At 42.2% G+C, this 6000-nt stretch overlaps 1 protein-coding gene across 6 annotated transcripts in view; it reads right to left on the reverse strand.

Moving 5' to 3' along the window:
• Positions 1–6000, reverse strand: part of Prdm2 (PR/SET domain 2) — a 101197-nt gene that overhangs the window by 35404 nt on the left and 59793 nt on the right. The window lies entirely within an intron of this gene.

Here is a 6000-nt window from a genome sequence, read left to right on the forward strand (position 1 = left end):
AGCCACCTCCACTCCTAGATATCCCTAGGACAAGCTTCCCTGCTTTTCCTGAACAAGACTTCTGCCTCCTCCATAACCGTTACCTTATCCAAAGACAGGAAAGACACTACTCATGACTATGGAACACCGAGAAATCAAATTCTACATAGTCTGAATAGTAGATGATCATGAGAGATATACTATCAGCTAAAATGAAGACAACAGATAGCTTTAATGTCGAAACACAAAAATGGCATAATTGAAAAGATCATTAGATTAAAAGTATAGAAATCAACCATAATAGAAAGTACTAGTTTAAAGGATTCTGAAAAATATCTAACAGACATAACAAGAAAACAATTTGTTAGTCTTTTAAGGGGAAGTCCTTAGATATCATTTTAAAGTGCCCAATTCTTTAGCTAATAAGAAAACAGGCTTGGTGTGTTCTGTTTCCTTTGGGAGTGTGTGTGTGTGTGTGTGTGTGTGTGTGTGGTGTCAACAATATGTTTAGAAGTTCCCAACAGTATGGTCACATGTTCCTTTCCACATGCACCTTAGGAACACAAGTGCACACATGACCAAAAGCTCATCTACTCTGATATGAAGCAGAGGGCATGGCAATGAATGAACGATCCTATCTCCAGGTGAAGACTCATCCTAACTGGTACTACACAAGGCAGATAGATACACAGGCACCTTCCACAGTAGCTCTTCACACTCTCCTGTCAACTTCCTCCTGTTTAATGTGAGCCTGGTAATTGCTGGCTCAAGCTCCTGAAGGATATGTGTTGAACAGAATCTAATTCTCTCCCTTCCTGTCTATGTCTATACCCTTTCTGTGTGTGTGATGCTCAGTCTGAATGAGATTAGTAACTCCAAACAAAACACATGCTAACCACAAACAAAAACACAAATGACAATCTGCTGATCTAGTGCAACCGAACTGCTGAGTGTCACAAGGCCAGCAGCAGAACCCTCAGATATTCCACTCAAAAGTTGAAGAGAGATCCTTTCCCCCAGCCCCCGCCCCCAATCAAAAGCACATCTTTTTCTAACTACCAGTGCTTCGTGTAATCAGTACAACCTCACATCCTCACACAGACCAAGAAAGATTTACTATAACTGTTTACAGGTTTTTAAATGGAAAATTATAATCTAAACATGCCCTCTGCAATAAGCTTCAGATACATTAAAAATAAAGCACATTGTAAAATTTAATAGAAACAGGTGTCAATTTGTTGACCAAAATACTCTGGCGAGGATATTATTATAATTAAACAAGTAACATGATGAACTCAAAATGTAGCTGCTTAAGCATGTGAAAGGCAAATGCTATGTTATACCGTATTCCGTATCTTAAAACAAAACAAACACCCTTACTATAGCTAGTCCGTGCCACATGTCCCCCTCTGAACTCCTCAGCAACAGGAGTTTACTACTCCCCAGGTATTCACTGTAAAGCCACAGCCACCATGGAAATGCAATCCATTGTGAGGACAGACCATATCAAGATAGGCATCAGGATGAGTACCCACCTCCTGTGCCTTTCTCAGAGGACTAACAAGAGTTAGAAACAGAGAGCTAACCAGCCTGGTTTCTCAAGCAGAACATAAATGACACTCTTGGTCACACAAGTGTCTGTTGTGGGGATTGCTGATTCACCAGAGTTTGTTTCACAGCATACTGCAGAGGGAAGGGTGCTCTACCCAAACTCCAGCAGCGATGCTTCCACGGCCCGTGTGTGACAGCCTCAAATTGAAAACACAGCAAAGTCTCCGCAGTGCACTCTCTGTGGGGAGATCTCTCAAATATCAGAGCACTAGACTAATGTACTTACTATACTTGAGGTTACTCCAGACATATGTGGCTCTACAGTCTACAGATTTATTAAAAATCATGCTAAAAACTAAAATAACACCAATATAAAATTTCTAAAGATGAAGAAATGAAACCACCAAAGTAACTTAGGGACAACAATGGATTTATGTGGCAAAAGAAATCTAGCAAAATTATCACGGAGCTATGACATCAAAATTTTCTCAATCAGAACCATTTATCAAGATACTTTTGAAGCCCTCTGATTGGAGATGATAGAACTACCAAAAAGAAACAAAAAAACAAAAAACACCTGTCTGTCCCATCAGAGTGCTATTTTGTGGACGAAACTGGAGGCTCAGACAACAAACAGAGGAACAAACACATCTGTGACAAAGAACAAATTAAACCCTGCTCCAACTGATTTGAGTGCCTGGTACCACACCAGTACTGTTGGACACATTTCCTTAAACAGTAAAGTTCTTTCCAGGTACTTGGTTTCAGTCTGCTACATTAAAAGAGAAAACAATATTGTCTACCAGGACTTTTCTAAAGGGAAAGGGGACTTGTAGCTTCTATCTTAGAGGCAAGAGGTGCCACTGGGTGGCTGGCAAGTACACAAGTGCACTTACCAGGGGTTCCTGCAGGGTCCTACATGGCGCTACTGCCAGCTGGCTGCTCCACTTGGTCTAGACAAGAAAGATACAGGAATGAAACATGAGGGGAGTGAAATGGAAATGACAAAGAGCAGCATGAGACATAGCGTGTGTAGAGGAAGAAATGTGCACATAAAGATGAAGAAAAACCAAGACAGAGCAATTATCTACTGCATCAAGTCTCTTCTATATCCAAACACAGGCCACGCCTATGTTCTTAGTTGCTGAAGTTAAGATCCATGTACTAGGCTCACTGTCACGTTTATACCATGCCTATGTTATAAGACATGACGCTCACACTACCTACAAACCATTCTTCTAGAAGACCTTAAAGTACCAACCCATGCCTGAAATAAAGACCCACAGATCAGAGATGAGAGGTGTCTACCCAGGTCTCACAACTATAGCTCTAGCACCATAATTAATGAAGATAATACTGCTCAAAGTGCTCCTTCTCCTGCAGCCATCTCCTCATGCCTCAGTCAGCACACCCGACTCTTGGCACCCGTTAATAACCTGGTACACGAAGCAGATACATTAAGACTTCTACACACTCAGCATAAGGATGCCAGTCAAGTTGGAAGGAAGCACTCTTCCATTTTCATTTTACCTTACATCAAAAACTCAGTCAACAGCACAGATCTCTGCTCCAAACAAATATGATTCAGCAAGGAAACAGGCGTTTCTAATCAAACAGCTGCCCTATAAAGACACTCAACAGCTGAAATGGCTGCTCTCTAGACAATGGACAGCCTTATACTGCTAGTGCCCAAGGTGGGAGTTGCAAAATCAAAATTGCTTAAGGCAGCACATTAATAATTTAACCCAGATCTGGACTATGCTCTACTATTTGAATAAACTAGACAAACAACAGGAAATACTAGAGAATAATGTTTCACTTAAAAATGTTCAGGCAGCAAAGAAAATGCAAAATTCCAGGTTTGCTCAAGCGACATTAAAAATTCAGCACAACAGTGAAGTTCCTGCATATGATCATTTAACTGAACTAATTTTAGAAATCCATAGAACTCTCCTTGTGTGTTGCCTCCTCACTGAGGAGTTAGCCATCTCTTCAGTATCAACAGAATTAGGGCAGCACAAAAGCCAGGCCCATGGATCTTTCTTTGGAGCTCATACTGTCCCCATCCTTGGATACAAACAGTTAACCAGGATTATTGTGAGACTGTACGCTTCACCATGAAAGGTCACTGAAGGTCTGAGTGGCAGACCAACAGTATCAGCAGAGGCCATCAACTTGGGCTGTCCACTGCCTCTAGTCCTCGCCATTCAGCCAGACCAACTTCTCAGCAACTCAACTTCTGTTGCCACCACTCTAGCAAAGTCCATTTCCCGTGATTACCACAAAGGTCATAATTTCAAGTTGAATGTTCCTTCTGTTTCTTTTGTCTTGTATTCTTCCACTGACAATGGGATAGAAGTATCTTCCATCCCTAGAATCCCTCTTCCTAATCTCACAGCATTACCATCCACTATCTCCAGCTTCTGCAAGGTCTCTCTTTCTTCCTGTCCCTCAGGGGAAATCTGACAATTGGAAGTATGCTTCCCTAGTAGGCTACAGAAAGACTTCCACAAACACACAGAGCTAGGATGAGAGAGAGGCACAAAGGCTCAGTGAGCACACAGAAGGTAATAGGTGTGGGAGAGCTGTTTAGTCAAAGGTGAGAACCAGCACCATGAGGAACTTGGAAGACTATCCCAGCTCCCCTAACCTCAAACACAGCTTTCAACTTCACATTATTGTGTGAACTGCCCCAAGTCACAGCACATCAAGTCAGTACCATCCTGGAACTTCAATTCTCATCCAATTCTCCCCTTCATCCTTTGTGTTCCAAGAGTCCTGTTTATGACATTTTTCAGGTTCTAATTTCACTCTTAAAAATGAGACACAATGAATCCTTCTATATCTCAGGCAAAGTGTGAGCAATTCATTAAATCACTTAAGCTCATTATACACTTTTCCCCACATTTCTGTACGGCAACGTCGGCTGATGAGCAGCACTCAGGAAATATAGCTAAGATACAAACTTGGGTTCTGAAAACCAGATGAGAAGTTTAACTGGGAATAAGTACTAAATACTAGCTCGGGTGGACTGTTAAAAGTAAAGCCACCTCTGATCATGTTAACAAGGTAGAAGAATAGACAGGTAATGGCACCATCAGTACCTTAAGGAGCCAGTTATGTTAGAGAGTAGTGGGCAGGAGGGAAAACAATGTCAGCACTGTCTTCCACTGGAGGTAACTGAATGGTCTACAGTGGGTATACAGACAGCAGAAAAGCTGGGAACACGTATGAAACTAAGTTCTTCACAAAGAATTCCAGCCAATTTTCTATATCTGTATACTTGTAGGTCACCAAAAGCCACTGGAGGGAGACTCAGGAAGCGGAGATGACAGGACTGATGGGGCCCAGTGTCTGAGACATGGTGCCCAGAAGGACTTCTGTAAAGGTCATCAAACAGCACTATGTCCCTGGAACAAGGTCACAAGTAGCTCCCAGGGAAGAGGCCCTGTCAGTCTACTAGCTTGACACTGCTAAGAGGCTGGGACTCGCTTTTCATGTCATAGAAATGAAAGAAACATGCTACACACTTCTCAGAATTTTTTTTTTAAACTTAACTTCTAATTTACCTGAGAGCAAAAAACTGGTAAGCTCCTTCAGAACAATCACACCTCTTTTTCTACAGCTAGGGTCACTAAGAGCTGTCTGTAATCACTGAGGCACATTATCAAAATAAAACCTTCATGACTTTAACTTTGTTCCACATATTAAACAGATCTCTCCAACAACCTCCAAATGCCTAAGCTCTGCAGCTTTGCTGTGTAAATTTCTAATGTGCCTGCTCCTTCCAGGGAGCTGCAGAGCCTGTGTGAGACTTCAGGCTCCCCCACTTCCACACAATCACACATAGATAGATGCTTCTTCTTATTCTACCAATTCAGGAGGATAAACAAGAGTGTTGACCCTAAGGGTGGGAGGAAGACTAGGATGAAGGCTTGCCAGAACCAGGTTTAGAACACAGGGGCCTCTGAGGCCAGTGCTCATGGTTGAGGGAAAGGGTCTCTGTCATTCTCAACCCAGGCCCTCATTTTACCTGTTCCCAGTAGATGTTCCATGTACAAGGTCATACATCCTTCTCTTTAAGAACTGTGCTAAATCAAGGGGGCACACTTAATCAAAAGGTCTTCAGAAAAAATAACCTGCAAACCCGAATGGACGTACTGCACCACAGCTCTTGGGCCATGATGAGAGAAATAAGAGCTGACCCCATTCATTGCAAGCAAACAGGAACCACCTGGGTACAGGCTGGTGGTCCAGCGGCAGAGGCAGGCAGATTTCTGAGGCCAGTTTGCTCTACAGAGTGAGTTCCAGAACAGCCAGGGCTAGACAGAAAAAAAAAAAAAAAAAAAAACTGTCTCGAAAAAAAAAAAAGAAAAAAAAGAATCATCTATAAGGAGTACCCATCAGATTCTACTCAAAAAACTCTGGAATCCTCCGCCCTTAGAAATCTAAGTTGTCGGCCTATGTCCC

The sequence above is a fragment of the Mus caroli genome, chromosome 4 (assembly GCF_900094665.2).
Source record: "Mus caroli chromosome 4, CAROLI_EIJ_v1.1, whole genome shotgun sequence".
NCBI classification, from domain to species: Eukaryota; Metazoa; Chordata; class Mammalia; order Rodentia; family Muridae; genus Mus; species Mus caroli.